The sequence below is a fragment of the Syngnathus typhle genome, linkage group LG1 (genome assembly GCF_033458585.1).
Source record: "Syngnathus typhle isolate RoL2023-S1 ecotype Sweden linkage group LG1, RoL_Styp_1.0, whole genome shotgun sequence".
In the NCBI taxonomy this organism is placed as follows: domain Eukaryota; kingdom Metazoa; phylum Chordata; class Actinopteri; order Syngnathiformes; family Syngnathidae; genus Syngnathus; species Syngnathus typhle.
This window is the reverse complement of record NC_083738.1, coordinates 16457508-16474029: the sequence shown is the minus strand read 5'-3', so window position 1 is coordinate 16474029 and position 16522 is coordinate 16457508. Positions and strand designations below refer to the sequence as shown.

The following is a 16522-nucleotide window of genomic DNA, read 5'->3' as shown; positions in this document are numbered from 1 at the left end:
AATATACAGTCGAGGCCATATGTGATTCATAAACATTAACATGGAAGCAGCAAAGTTAGTGAAAGCAATAATAAGCATTTCACATTTTTTATCATACGATGAATAAATTGCTGAAAGTGTGGTTAGTAGGTTTGTGGTGCTTATAGGATTTTTTATTTTTTTTTTAGTGTGCTTGAGCCGAAAGTAAAACCCAGGCCCCGATGCCTGATCCGTGTGGGACTGTGTGCGAGGCTGCAGCTTTTTCAAATTCCACAATCAGTGTTTGAGTATGTCTGAATGTAAAGTACTGTAACGCACTCGTGTTCCCCTTTCTCTGACAACTTGTAAAGAAATGTACAGACACTGCTGATGTCACAGGCTTTTTTTTTCTATCCTAACCCGAAGCATCACGATAATGTGCTCATCATGTCACCATAATGTCTCCCCGGATTAGTTGTGTTGTCTTTTGTGAAAGCGGAGTACGAAAGCTTGGATTCTTTATTCTAATCTGTACAAGCTCTACTTTATTTCAAGCGTCTTCTCAAAAAAACAAGACAGCATCGTCCTCGGGTTAACAATCTATAAAAGATAAAACGGCATTACACGAGAGACAAAATGTCCCTAAAACTTTGAGTCAATCCCATGAGATTATGGTGCCTTTAGCTGCAATCCTCAAATGGACAATTGTCGGGCATTATTTCGAGTAGAGCAACTCTGATTCAAATGGTTTAACTTGATAACAAAACGTTTAAGGGAAATGCTGATGTGACTTCACTTGAATATTAAAATGTTGTGTTCTGTTGCTGACAGAATTTGTACTGCAACTCAAGGATACTTTTTTTCTTGCCTATTTTCTGACGTTCTGGACCAAACCAGTAACCGCGTCATAAAAAATGTTTCTGCATTTTCTGCAGTGTCAAATTTAAAGAAATAAAATCACATTTTAAATGAATGCATTTTGAATACAAACCAAAAAGTCAAGTTGTTCCTTTGCTTTTCCTTTGTGGCGGGAAAATAAACCTATAGAAGAGGGGACGTCGAAATGAAATGTGTTTATGCCTGAGGTAAAAGTACTGCAGGAGGCGGTATAGCACGGAAACAAATAGGGCTTTATAAATAAGGTTATATCACGTTTTTGTCTGAGGCTGTCAGGAGGGAAATTATGGAGAGGAAACACCTCACAGTACCTGCCAGATAAGCGCCATAAAGAGATGCATTGCACCACGAAAGGAGCTTTTAATTATTTAGGAGTCTTGTCCGTCACACACGCAAAGATATACACACAAGCACAACGGTATAGGTTATTTCATGTTTTAGTATTGTTTGTGTACACTGTGCATGTGTGGGTTGAAGGTCAACTGTTTGTATACGAATGAGAAAGTCCGTCGGTAAGAGCCACACAAATGCCGCCAATTTACCATCCGATTAAAGCAGGTAACGGTGAAGATGCGTGGGATAAGAAGCTAAACAAAAATATAATTGAAGTCTATTCCATTAAAATTCAAATTATTCTCGCTTATCCAAAACGGGGCTGCGCCATAGACGTGACTGATAAACCAATAAATAACTTAGGCTGCCGCCGCCTGATTTGAGCGATAAGCAGCGGGAAACGGAGGTGACGGTGGGATATAATCAAAGAGGTGTATTGAAAACAAACACACAAAGGGCACAATAGCTTGCAAAAATAAACGTGATATTAGGTGAGTCATGCATCAGCCACCAGTTCCAAACGAGAAGCGTGCATTAACTTTATGCCATCCGACTAATCATTGCAAGTCATCGGATAATTAGCAGCAGCGCATCACACTTGCTAAACACAAATGACCTTCCGTCATTCGGCTTTTATACGCCGGCTAATGAAGGATAATTGTAAACAATAGAAAGGCCAGACAGAAGAGATTTTGACAGACTGCGGGTGCATCAGTGGGAAATTCACCCAAGTCGATTGGGGGGGGGGGGGTGGCTTTGCGCAACAGCTCACGCGTTGCGGTAGTTGAGTGCTTTGCCTGAAGCAAAAGCCAACGTTAAAAAAGCTGCAAGGTGCATTTAATTGGCTTAGGAGCTGCCTTTTTAAAAGCGCGTTTCGATTTTGCGACTTGCACAAAATGTGGCATTACTCTTTGTTCTTACAATTCACTTTTGCCGCTGCTACTGTCTGATAGTTGAACTCCAACATCAATGTTTATAAGTCATTTGAGCAAGAATCATTAGAGAATGTAAAAGATATTTTCATTAAATCAGGTGTTACTCAAAACATATTTGTTATTGTTCTTGTAGTTTGCCGTGGTGCAGAAATTAACAATATATCATAGTGAATGGTATTTGCTTGTGATTACATCAGAAGGTCAAAATATTAGGACGCCTCACTAACAACCACAATAAAATATTATTCAATTTATACCTTTTTGGAGCTGTCAGTTAAAGGAAGTTTTGAGTTTGACCATTCAATAGCTGGGAACCCAGACATGGGATATAAAAAGTCAACACACCCCTGTTTAAATGCCAAGTTTTTGTGGTCAAGAAAATGAGACCATGATAAATAATTTCAAAGATAAATCAGTTCCACCATGAATGTGACTTTTGACCTGTACAACTCAAATAAGCAAAAAAAAAAAAAAAACTTAAGGTGAAAATAAACAATTTGTGTTTAGTCTTGACAAGAATTCTTTGAGGTCAGACCTCAGGAGCTCCATTTGGGTTCACCTCTAGTTCACATTAGCCCTGCAAAGTCTAATTGGGTGGGTGGTTGGGAGGATTTAGCCAATCTACTAAGGGGATTTTTCTAAACACTCTGGCGAGTTAGTCCAACAAATCTTTTGGGTGGGGTAGGTACAAACACTTTTCACTGTTTGAGTCACTCAATATACGGGTCAGCACCATTTGTGAGACTGTATGATGCACAACCAAGAGGTTCTGGATTAGAGTCTTGGCTCAGCCCTTCCTGTGTTGCTGATTTTGTTATCCTATGCCTTTTCACTTCCATATTCACACAACTCCAAATTCACGTTCAACACTTATTTCATACAAATTTAGCTGTCCTAATTTATTCTGCTTTCATCGATATAAAAAATGGTAAAGACTTCCATGCATAGACATCAAAGTCTACGCCCACACCGGCCCCCAATAACACAGCAAGGACTGATACTTTGCAAAAACAAATGTCTGTGGTTACATCATATTTTGCTTTTCCAAGTTCCAAGCCATGACTGATGCAATAAATACCATCACGTGGAAATTAACTCTTTCACTGCGGGCCATTTCAGTAAAAGAGAACCTATTGCGTGCCAGCCAATTTACAGCATTCTAACTGATCTCTCAAGACTCACAGAAGGTTTTTGTATGACACTACAAATATAAATTGGCCTCTCTTGCTTTTGATGGCAAAATAGTGAAACCAGTGTAACAATTCCACACTTGACAAACTTTAACAGCTATTGTCACACTATTTAGTAGTAGTAGTTAGTAGTGTGTGTGCATCTGTGTGCGTACATGCATGCCATGCATGTGCGATTGCGTATGTATGAATTGCGTCTATTTCTAAATTTAATGAATCTCTGTCATCCGACTCTGTCTTTTATGACACTTTTTGCAGTAAATGTAACGCGACAAACACTTTTATCAATCACAAGATGCTTGTAACGGTTGCATTTTAAAAGACAGTCATGTCTGAAGAGCTCATTAGATATTGTTGTGACACTCGGTGAGCTCAACCAAAAAAGATCCAATGCTGTCGTCTGCTGGACATAGTTAACTTTTATTTCTCATCTTAATGATCAAATCAGAGCTGCCGAAGGTGTTTCTACACCATTCATATAAAAAAAAAATTGTAGTTGATTGCAACTGCTGTCGCTCCTCGTTAGGATTCTTGTTTTGACATCAACGGTGCTTATCTACTACTTCTTTTCTCACTAATTCCTTTTTAACAAAACAGGCTTTAACCAATGTGTCTAACCTAAATATTTGTTATCATTTTTGTATAATTACAAAAAAAATAATCCAGACTTTTAATCTTGAGGCGGCATAATGCTGCACTGCTCCCACGGAGTGGAGAAGAGAGTTTCTGATCAACAGCAACAATAGTTGGTTAATTGAAATTACCCACAAGCGTGAATGGTTGTTCATCTGGGATAACAGGCAACTGCCAAACTGATTGAATTTACATGATGTAGAATTAAAATGGATGTTACACCTTCCTAAAACAACACATTTTGTGCTTCATCATGTTTTACGTCATCCTTTACTGACCAACAAGCGCTCTGTTACCTCCTGAATGACATTCTGTTCTAGTACTAGATCTCATTAGATAGAGCAGATGTGGCTAATATTGTGGCCAAAAAAGTAAGAAAAGGTTAACGCTACACAGTTCCGCATTCCACTAACCGGCACAGCAACAGAACTAAAAGCTGACACAAAATCAATACAGATAATGAAAAGGGTAAACAAACTGAATTGCACTCAAAACAAAGCATGACAAGGTGACGCTTAAATGTGAGGGCATGCGACGACAGCCAAAGTGTTTTGCCTGATGTATTCCAGTTAAAAATATCTCAAAGTGTACAGGGATTCTGCGGAACTTTGATAATTATTCACTTTTTTCCAGTTGAGCGGGGCCTGTCACTGTAGAATGATATCCTCACGAGAAAACAACTCCTGACTTACAGGAGCGTCATTTGCTTTAGTTCCTTTAAGTTGCTCAAAAACAGCATATTTTCCTCCAAACTTTTTTTTTCATCCTATTCTCCAACGGTTTAGCTCTGTTCAGCTGTACCCCCCGCCCCCCCCCTTCCCCCCTTTCCGCAGATAACAAGGAAACACACACTGACAGAAACTAACAGAGAGATAAAGCAGCTGAGAAGTAACAGAGCTTCTCCCACCTCAGCCTGCCACCTGGAAGTCACAAAGACCTTGCATCTCATTGGATTTATGGATGGACACACACATACTTTTTGCCCGAGTCTATATATGTGTATATGTATATATATATATATACGCTGCTGGTTTAACGGTAGTTTCAGAAAACATTCAATCGCTGGCGTTTCTTTTCGTTGTTTGCCCGTCCTATCATCTCCTTCCTAGTTCTATTTTCGTGCGTGTGCATGTGTGTGTGCACGCGCGCATGTCCTTTTATCAATCTCGTGTCAGCAAACAAGATAGGAACAAGACCAATTCAACAATACCACAATAGAAAGTCGAAAAACACATAGTGGCTGGACTTAACCGTTACATTTCTTTTCGACTGCACCCACACCGTGGTAAATGAAACTGAGATAAAAGATAAGATTTTTCAAAAAAGTATCTGAGAAACATAGCGTGAGATATGAGAACAGTGATGAGATTGCTGATAAAAACCCCGCTCTCATCAAACTGGCATTACTTGGATTTGTAATACATAATTGCCTGTGATGTTAAAGCCTCACAAATGTGTCGTGTGCATGTATACGCCTCTCATCATGCGCCGACAAGGAGCACGGTGCAGAAGCAGCAGGCTCCCTTTTCATACAGCCGCCCAAGAGAGCACCCTCATCAGCATCATCAGCCCCACGGCGCCCTGCTGGGCTCTGTTCTGCCGAGGGGACAAACGATCCGCCTCTGCCCCATATCTAAAAAGTTGCTGTAAGAGACCACTTTTCTCAGATGTGCTTGGAGGGTGTTCTCCCAAGTAAATCAGAAATGCAGCATAACTTGCATCTCAGGGGGGACTAAAATAGGAGTAAAAATGAAATAAAAATATTAAGAGTGGATCCAATTGTGATTGATGATTATTTTTATTAGGGTCCTTTTAATGAACCAAGCAACAAATCTGTATCCCAATGATCATTATCAGATTTATGATCATTAAACTATAAGACTTAACGCCAAAATAAAGACAAACAAAGCATGAATTGACTTGGTCAATGCCAACTATTTAAAAAAAGTCTCAAATCAAATGACAACAATGATGCAAACAAAAATGTGGCTTTCTCACTTCAACCTTTCATGCTTCATGGAATGATATGTAATTACCGAACCTAGCTTTAGATCATATGAAATCAATAAAATGTACATAATGTAAGTTAAAAAAAGTAGTGACCTCAATTGCAGCTTACGCAATTTGAAAAATTGTATTCTTCCACAAAGGGATGTTGACTTGAATTCAGCTTTTTTTGGTTCGCCCCAATATGCAGTGCAGACTATTCCTGTAACAACTTAGGATATAAGATACCAAACGGAATTTTTTTTCCAATGTTGTGCACTGTTGTGGCGGTAGCCCTCAAGAAATAGTCAACCCACACAAAATGTTTTCATCCGTGTGTATTTCCCTGGTGCCCTGTGCTCTAACAGGCTCAAAAGGGATCATCTGTCCTGCTTAGTATGACATGTTGCAGGAAACAGTCAATTACAGTGTTTTGAACCGAGCTTCGGGGAGAAAGAGAGGAAAAAAAAAATCGTAATGCTCAATTCAGAAGGTACAACCGAGTACATTGGTTAGCCGACAAATTGGAGAGCCGGACTTATTTGTACATTTGCATTACCCTTGAAAAAAGATGGTTTTATTTGGTCCTCGCGCATAAAGACTCGTTCCCTGCTGTTGTTTTCATGATTAGCTGCTGTGCTTAAAATGAAACTGACAGCTTTTACATGCTTCACAAGCTGGATTTATGAAAAGCAAATCCCCGTGAGTCTATGCAACATATTTTCAGTTTTATTCAATAATAGAATGCCGAGTGCACCTGCAGCAACTGCACTGCACATAGTATATTTTACCACAAAACCACTTTTAATGTTATTACATCCACTCCAATAACCACACAGATTTACTGTGTGCCTAACACAGGTCACGGTTGCTTTGGAACATGTTCATTGGGTGTGTTTGTAAGTAGTACTGGAGATCTCAAAATAGGTCCAAAATAGTACGGTACAAGTTTAATTTGCTGAATAAGAATTGGGAAGACGAATCCAGCTGTTTTTATCTATTTCAGGAGGCTGGCAAAGTGAAATTGGCATCAAAGTGCCCTTCGGACTCGCACTGCGAGTCACAATAGGGCTGGACGCTTTTCGGAAAAGGAAAATAAATAAATAAATAAATAAATAAATAAATGAGGAACAAGTTTAACAAAAAAAAAAAAAAAAACAAACAAATAAATAGATTATTGCCATGCCAGCTACGGACACTTAGACGTTTTGCACACATCGAGATACACATGCAAATAAAAAGAGTAGAAGTAACAGAAAGTATAAGTAAGTAACATATAATTAATATAACTCATTCACAGACCACAAAAATTATATGCCAATGAATATCGTTATATTATTGTAAGTACTGTGAAGTATAAAGACAAACCACATGATGTCTAAAGCTAATTTTTGCTAGACAGTCATGTTTTTACTTTGATTATTATGCTTTAAAGATGCTGAAGCCCAAATTTAAATCATGATGAGATTTGAATTAATTGTCCACCGCTATGTCGTGGCTCACCTGCTGTCTGGGTTTGGTCACAATGCGAGCCCGAGGGCACTTTGACGTCAATTTCAGTCGATAGTAGGCGGCAGTGCAGGATTAAATACGACCAAAGGGTTGATATCTTAAAAAAAATATTGATTGGGGCACTCGCAAGTCAATAAATTGTTAGAATTGCACATTATAATGCATAGTGATAGACTGATATGGTTTTTTTCAAGGCCGATGACAATTCTTACACCATGCATTTCGATTTTTCTACAAGACTGATGAAGTGCTTTATGATGCATCCTTTCTTTTTTCCAAGTACAAAACAGTGCATTGTTGTGACAACACTATGTGTGTGTCTTTCAACCTCTTCCATCACTCTTCTCATTCCACTTGTCTCGTCTCTCCCGATTCCTCTCTGCTCTTTATTCCACCTCCTCCTCTTAAGCTCCCTTAACTGGATCCCGAACTCTTCTTTTCCCTTTTTGCAAGCAGGCTTCCTCCGGGGCAAAGATTTTAAAGCGCACTCTTTCTCCCTGTCTGTCCTCACCTCTGCTTCCATCTCTCCATACTCTTTCTACCCCACGTTTTATTCATCCGTCCTAATCCAACAATGATCAATTAATCTCGCAATGTTCGCTTTTCATCTTGTCACAGTTTTTAATTGTCTCTCGAGTTAGAGAAAAAGAAAATCTTTGACAAACATCTCCATGAGCCAAACTTCCAGGTAGAAATGAATTCATTTTAAACATTTTAATGAAGATACCACAGCAGCATGTCAATCAATGATTACCCCCAGTTCACAAAGTATGATAAATTGAGTGTCAATGCAAAACAGGAGATGGAAAAAGGTAGAAAAATGTGAAATGCTGCAGATGTACAATGAGAATGAATGGAGACGAGAGGAGAATGCCAAACATAGAAGGTCCTGAAGGATGATGAATGTCAGTCGGAGGAAATGCTGAAACGTCCATTTTTTCCTATTTAACACCTTGCTGCTGCATGAGTAGATGTCCCTACCGTGGCAGCACATCCGGAGATAATTGACCTCCACACAGTTGAAAGAGAGAGAGAGAGAGAGAGAGAGAGAGAGAGAGAGAAGAGAGAAGAGAGAAGAGAGAAGAGAGAAAGGAGAGAGAAAGGGAGAGAGAAAGAGAGAGAAAGGGAGAGAGAAAGAGAGAGAGAGAGAGAGAGAGGAGAGAAAGGAGAGAGAGAAGAGAGAGAGAGAAGAGAGAAAGGAGAGAGAAAGGAGAGAGAAGAGAGAGAAGAGAGAGAGAGAGAGAGAGAGAGAGAGAGAGAGAGAGAGAGAGAGAGAGAGAGAGAGAGGAGAGAGAGAGAGAGAGAGAGAGGAGAGAAAGAGAAGAGAGAGGAGAGAAAGGAGAGAAAGGAGAGAGAGAGAGAGAGAGAGAGAGAGCTTTGCCGAAAGCCTAAGTGGGAGGTTGCATTGTCACGGGGCAAAAGAGTATGATTACTACTCACCGGAGGGAAGAACAAAAAAACAATTCTGGTTTGAGCAACAGTGAGAAAGTCAGAGAGTTGGGAAGAGCACAAACGTTTGCGCGAGCAAGGTGACAAGGTTTATATTCGTCAGCGTACGCAAAACAGTTGCGCGTCTGTTTGTGAGGAACGACTGATAGCAACGTGTTTTGTGATAATGTCAAAAAATTCATACGGGTCTTTGGCAGTCTTATGACAATGTTTGGAGTAAAAAAAGAAAACGGTGCCTCCGATATCAGAATACACGGCAAATGGGCTAAACGTGGACTCAAAGTGATGGCAAAGTGCATCACTAAGGAAGTACGATGCTGTGTGCTCTTGCCTCGCTCATTTATTCAATTTCTGACAGGAAAGGATTAGTGCTCAACTTAGACCAGGGATGTTGTACACTCGTGCCTACATTTTGCTGATACTATTTTCTGCTCCAAATCCTGGATTATGCTACAAGTGTCCACTTTTCATCTTCAATTTGCAAACACGTCATTGGAGTCCGCGCAACTACACAGGATTTGATTTGGCTATGGGTGACAATTTTCCTAAATGCAGCTCTCTCCCTAGCGTTGAAAGATTCTTTCTCATTTTCACAGCCAGAACTTTTTTCATTTTCTAATGTCATAAAGCGCAAGATGGCTGTTATAGCTAAGTGTCAAATCAATGCAGTTTCCTTTTAATAGGACTTAATAGATTTTCTTCAAACCTTCAACGGCCTTATCAGACACACACAGTAATGCAATTCAATACATCTTATTTAGAAATGATGCCTCTTCGCAATTTGTGGGTCTCCAGGCCCTATCCCCCGCGAAAAACAGGGGTTGACCATATCTCTAAATACTCACATGCATCTCCATTATTGGAATAGACGTAACCCCAAAAGTACTCATGATCTGCCGCAGCTGAATAGTCCTTTAAGGTTTTGAATTGAGGGCCGGAAGTTCAAAGTCATTAGATGCCTATGGGTGTTTTGCATTATCTCTATCATTATTAAAATCCCGCGCCGACAAAGTTTCATTAATCAAAGGTAAGAGGTCACGCCTCGTATAACTTCAATGGTCTCGGTATGTGAATGCGAATGGCCTCAGTATCACAATGAACACGACCTAAAGCACAAACACATTAAACATATAAGTGATTGATTCAGCAGGAGAATCACAAACGCAAATCTGTAAGCATTTGCACCTTTATAAAAACACAGCATGTGCCAATTCTTTTCTTTTTCCAATAATTACATCTTCTGTGCTTTAATTTTCCACATGTGAATTAACACATTGTTCTTTTTTCACTGACAGTAGAGGGGGAGGAAAACGAAAAAATATCTTGGCTGTGTCCACTGGTTTTGTCTGATGAGGATAAATTAGAGGCTCACACGTCATTTCACGTGTGTTTGTGTGTGAGTGTGTGCTTGTGTATGTTTCACAAACACTGTATCGCCTTGAGATCTCTGCTGATTATCCTTGCTCGGCCGCTCCCCTCATCTCTCGCCTTCTCTGGCCGCCTCACGCTAAATGGAAGCTGTGTGTATCGGCGTTAGAAAGCTGGTCACATCCCTCACGCTCTTCTTTTTAGCCTACTTAAAGCGGAAGGGAACCCTAAGGAATTTCCTTTTAGAATACACTGTATGTGCCAGCAACAATAGAAAATGGGATTAACGTTACATTTCTGGAATAACAGCAATGATTCAGCAACCTCAGAGGGGCGCCACGTTGGGCATTTCCATCCCGTTGTCGATCGAAAAGCACATCACCAGCGCCTTTCGCCTTCTTCCAGGAACATCTGTTGTAACGTCACGTGACTAAACCCGCCAAATAATGGTGCATTCAAAAATACACTCGGAGCACAAACTGCCGTTCAGAAATTTGGTGCGTTGCTCAAGTTTTGCCACTCGCAAATTGGGAGTGCAAGAAAAACAACAAAAACACATGCACACTCGGAATAGTGCACGGACATCAGAGTGAATTTTCAAACGCAGTTATACATGATATTCTTTTTACTAACGAGCAAAAAAATGCGCCTCCATTTGGTGAGTAAATACCAGGTTTTTGAAGAACAAAATCTTGGTAGACTAAAAACTGCTGTTGAGTAAATATGCCAACTGTAGACATCTTGGGTTGACTTCCGCTTTAAGAATCTCTCGCTCTCATTTCCATTTCTCACCTCTACCTTCCTGTCACTCTTTCGCTCAGTGCCGCCCCGACTCCAGGCCAAACCTGCACCCAACCTTCATTCTGTCCATGCCGACCGACACCCTCGACTGACTCCGCCGGGCCCTCGGAGGCTGACAAGACTGACTGCATGTATGCGTGTCTATCTGTGTTTTCAAGCATGGATGAAATATGAAGTGCTAAATATGAATGCTGGGTTATGTTCCGATGCCATGTTGTCGCATTGCTCCTGCGTGGACGAGCAGCGGGCGTGCACATGCTCACGCGTTTGCCATGAAAGACAAGTAGCTGCAGGTCAGAGCTTTTGTGGCGTTGTTGTGCATCGCATTTGCGAGCCGTTTGTCTTTGCCGGCTGCCACGCACACACATGGAGGCGGGGCCCTGCAGTCAGGCTTCAGCGACTTTAAACCTCGCACAGGCTGACAGTAATTTCTGCCTCCAAATTACATTCCAATGGCTTCATAAATCTGTCACCTCCTCCTCCTCCACCTCTTTTCCTTCTCGCGCCCCCATCTTGTCGCCTCTGCCTCTATCTCGCCTCTTCCCAGGCTCTTCTTGCTCTCGTCCCCCCCCCCGACTCCCCATTTTACTCCAACCAGACTTAATTTTTTCCTGTATGCACCTTTGCAACCACCCTACCTCTTTTCCCTCCCCTATTTCACCATCTCATCCTCCCTCTCTTGCTTCATATTTAACTGGTTTTCTCATTCGCGCTCCCCCATCCCCTACAATTCCTTCTCTTTGCCGCCTGCTCCATAAATGAGAAAGAGGGAGGCAGAGATGGGAATGTTACGTGTGCGGGTTAGTTAAACAGTCGCACACACACGCAAGTAAACACACGTATAAATCCAGGAACACCAACATACAGCCGTTACTTGCAATACAGTGTAACTAACGCCAACTTATTATAACGTATGTAAATTGGACAATCATGAGGAAAATAAATTAATTCGATGAATTAATCAGATATCTTTCCAGGGCACAATGTTTTATTCACACTGAACATTTTAGATAACTCGGGAAGGGTTGATACATTGATACTTGTTTTTTGAGCAATTGATTACGAGGCAGAACAAGGTTTCAGGTTCAAATCCTGACTGTTTTTTTTTTGTGCGGACTTTGCATGTTGTCCCCAAGCGGGTAATCGGACGTTCTATAGTGGATGATTGTGAAAAAAAATACACTGCGCAGCAAGCAAACCCTGAATTAGGTTTTGAATCTTCACATGCAATGGACAGGACATTTTCATTTAACCACAGAAACATGTTGCAATTCTATAGAAGGACGCAGAGGGCCACAAACACAAAGGAAACGGGCGAAAATAAAATAGAGATTGTGGGTATTCTGAAGAGGAAAAGATCCTTCCCCCTGTTCAATGACTATACCAGAACCTTTCAGCAACAAGGACTCTCTCCATGTTTTGCTTTTCTATAAGAATGAATAGACTGTTGGAATAAGTATTATGAAACATAATTTTCCAGTGCAATCAAAAGCTAATACAAGCAATTAACTTTTTTTCATGGGTGACATTCACCACTAACCCTTTCATAACAGCTTTTAACAAAAGTACTCTTTTACACCAAGAGCTAAATGTTATGAAGGCGTGTCGATTGGAATCAGCATTCTTCATATTTTAATACCAAATGTATCCACTTGATTTTCACCTGTATGTATCATATTTCATACCACCCCAATCAAACTCTTTTCAAATAGACTCTGACACACACACACACACACACTGTGATGTTTGCACGACGAACATCTGTGCTGCCAAAGACTTTGCTAAACTGCAAGCACGCATTTAAATGCGCACACGTGTGCGCAGTGAGCACACATGGCCAATTTTAATGAGAGTGTTCATTTTAAGAGATGGCGCCTCCAGGTGAAATAATTGCCAGCATTTGGCCCGGACGGCTGCTTGGATTGCGCTCGAGCCGCTCGTCTTTATGGTCCACGCCGGGCCGTCAATGCCCCACCCATCACCCTGACTGCCATCCTTAACTGCCGCTCGGCTGCGGACGGGCGCCACATGCTGCGAAGATGCGGCCGTTATATGCATAAGCACACATTGCAGACACCCATTTGCGCATTAATACTAAAAACACACAGATGCGTTGCGAGCCAAAGGCCAGGAGAGAACAATAAGCCCGCCTGACAATGGGGCTCCGAGGAATTCTCCTCCCCATTTTAATATTCAGCAGCGTGGATGTGGAGAGAGTGCGTGTCAGCGGGGACGCATGCTCATCAACCTCACTAACACCGAGGTTAGACAGCCCCATGATTACAAAGTGCTCACAATTCAGTCCCACTATTAATCCCTAGCTTCGATTCCCCTCACTTCCTGTCTCCGAGCTCCCTACAGAGCGAGCACACTGCCAAGTATCACAGCTGTCACTTTTCTTTACTCTCTATTTTTCGCAACAGCCTGATGGAGCGAAGCTTTGATGGAAATTGAGGTTTGATACAGTTAATTTCCCCGCCGCTGTATATTAAAATGTTTCAAAGCTGCACGAATGAAAATAGAAGGTCATCTAGAGGAGCTTACACTATAGAAAAAGGGAAGGCTGGTAGAAGCAACTGTCTTGAGTGGAAGATAGTCCTGTGAGTCATTTGATAAATCCACGAAATATGACGTTACAATTTTTTACAACCAATTTTGCATAAAACCTTAAAGAACTGCCAATTTGATACAGCTCATCAGATGTGTGTAAAGTTGCATAATTGGGACCTTGCTGAGTTAGTAATGCTCTGTGATTCTTTGAAATGTGTAAAAATTCCTTTCATGGGTTACCCTGAAAATAGGCACCCACGATGATTACCAAGAACAAGTCTATGCAAAATCAGTCTCGGTCTGTAATGTTACTGCAGACTCGCATACAATCAAATTGAGAGAGAATGACCATATTTTGGGATTTCCCATTTCAAGAACAATCATGTGTCTCAATGTTGTTCTTAGGTGACATGTTTAGCTTCATATGTATTCATAATTGTGCTAGGCAAGGAATAGGGAACAACAAAGGATGGCTCCATGGATTGTCACACACAAGCAGTGTGTCCCCTTCAGCAATGAGATGCTCTCTTGTTTTTTACAGGACAAAACAAGTTAAGAGAGGGAGTGGTTAGGGTTACCAGTGAAGATTGATCAGTCTGAGAAGATATTGTCCACAACACTTGTGAAAAATAGCGCATAGCCCCCTTTTTCTTTTTAATTCTCCTACTATTGCTCAGTAGAATCCAAGCGAATAAATGTCACAAAGGGGAGTAATGTCTTTCCTTTTCCTTCAGGCTTATCATTGTTTGAAGCATTTTAATACCAGAACAAGTGACAAAAGCTATCTTCCTGTAATACCTCAACTGTTCTAGAGCCATTCGGGTGTTTATCATGAACTGAATACAAATATCTGCCTTTTAGTCAGTGTAGAATGGCAGTGAGGTTTTCAAGAAAAAGAACTTGATTTCACCTTTTACCCTCTACTGCATGAGAAAAGAGATTTATATACGAGTCTATTTGACAATATGCAATATATCTTCAACAAAAGCCTCGAGTTACCACTTGCAGCGTGACATGACACCAAAGTGTCAGAGAATCCTTTCCAGTGCAACGTTGTTTTCCCTTCTACCCAAATTCTTTGTTTTAACCTTCCCTTGTCTGATTCACACTGCCTAAAGCTCTGCGTATTGTCTGGCACAAAAGTGACTGTTCGTTTCACTGAAGGTGGCATTTGCGGTTCATGCGTGGCAAATGGAGGTCATTAGAACCCCCTCAGTGATCATTTATACAGTGGATTAACTAAGGTCATTCCAGAAAAGCGGGCAACCTCCAACTGCTACGGATTTAGAGACAAACAAAAGATAATCGACTGCCACTATCAGAAATCTTGATTAAGGTCATTTTACAGTGTAGTACAGTATCGTATTCTGAGCTCCGGCATTTCTGTGAAGAGTTTACATCTCACATTTCAAACACCTTTCTTGATTTAAATGAAGGATCTAAATGGACCACAGTTTCAGGAAGACATAGAGGTATGTTGTAGATTAGGGATCTCAGAGTAATTTTTGCTTTATTTATCCTATTTATGGACCTTTGGAGGGCCCTTGTGCCTAATCAGAGGCCAGTCAACGCTGTCTTCCTCAGCACATTCTGCATATCACTGCCCTACCACACCACAGTACCCCTAAAGAATACCCAAAGGTCGACTTCTTCTACAAGGGGAAAACTCATCAGATTTATTGTCTGTTCATCCTAACAACGGGAAGATCAAATCCGAAGTGCACAACCTTTGATATTTTCAATTTTTGAAATGTTGGGCTCTAAAGTACATCGGGAGACCGAGTTGTTCAAAGTATTGATTTGGATGACTGATGGCTGGACAACTTGGATGGTTTTGACAGTTTGTAATGTGCAAGGGGTGGAAAGCACAAAGCTCCAGCTGTGATTATTGACATCGTCTCATGACTCCAAATCCAGTCAACAAGTGGACGTGCTTTGCAGCCGTGCGTAGTTCCGCATTCCGTTTCAGGTCGAGCGGTTTTCCTTACACATGTTCACCATGCTGTGTATACAAAATAAATCAGTCGTCACAAATGAGACCCAGGGTTGTTTTATAAAAAGAACAATTCACCACATCACACACAACTTGAACTGCCACTCTCAACAGTGCCACTTTTTTCAACCAGTTAAGTTTAAGGATAAAAATGTCTATATAAGACATACGTAAGACCTCTGACCAAGTTCCTCTAAGCATGTGCATCTTTGGACAATAAAAACGAGAACAGCTTTATTTGTCTCTATTTGTGTTTAAGCAAACGGCACGATAATGTCCCAGTTGGTTATGTAGTCTACTTATTCCGGGATGGAGTGAAAAAGCGAGCGAACGCAGCGGAGCAGTTAATGGCCTTGATGAGTTTGTCTCTGTACACTCTGTATTCCTGATGAGGACTTTTGTCTTGCTACAGCCAGTGTTCACCTGGGAGCTTGATTTTGCACTCAAGGTACAACCACTTAGGAAGTGGTGCTTAATGAAAGCTCGATTGCTTTGTTTAAATAATAATTAAAAAAAAAAAAGATCTATGCGCAGCTGTAAAGCAAGGTTTCCTTAATAATGGGATATTTACGCTCAAAGGGAATTATGTGCTGCATAGATCAAGGGTTGACCTTCAGGAAGTATTTCAGAGGGTGATAATTATTTTGCATATTGTTTTAGGATGGAAACTTGCTAAGATTTTTTGTTTTCTCTTGTTGTCCGTCCTCCTTTACCGTGGCAACCCATTTCTTGAGTGATAATATTTAACATATCTGACAAGAAAAGTAAAGAGTTAAATCGTGTTGGTTTTAAACCGCTTGAATATTGCATTAGTGCTTTTGCGTTGTGAAAGGATGACGTTCTTCACTCGAAACCTAATTTGTGCAAGATACACTGCAATAGTAGCAGCAAGTGACTGGGAGTGCAAGCAGGCATCA

At 40.9% G+C, this 16522-nt stretch overlaps 2 protein-coding genes across 8 annotated transcripts in view; one reads left to right on the top strand and one right to left on the bottom strand.

Annotated features, from left to right (window-relative positions):
- The window catches only part of macrod1 (mono-ADP ribosylhydrolase 1), a 111607-nt gene that overhangs the window by 63191 nt on the left and 31894 nt on the right, over nt 1–16522 (bottom strand). The window lies entirely within an intron of this gene.
- flrt1b (fibronectin leucine rich transmembrane protein 1b) overlaps nt 1–16522 on the top strand; it is a 38743-nt gene that overhangs the window by 13524 nt on the left and 8697 nt on the right. Inside the window, exon 2 of one of the 5 annotated variants that reach the window (XM_061282582.1) lies at nt 11083–11193. The exons of the other annotated variants lie outside the window; for them this stretch is intronic. The gene's annotated coding sequence lies outside the window, so the exon portion shown is untranslated. The remainder of the gene's footprint in view (nt 1–11082; nt 11194–16522) is intronic. 5 annotated transcript variants of the gene reach the window in all.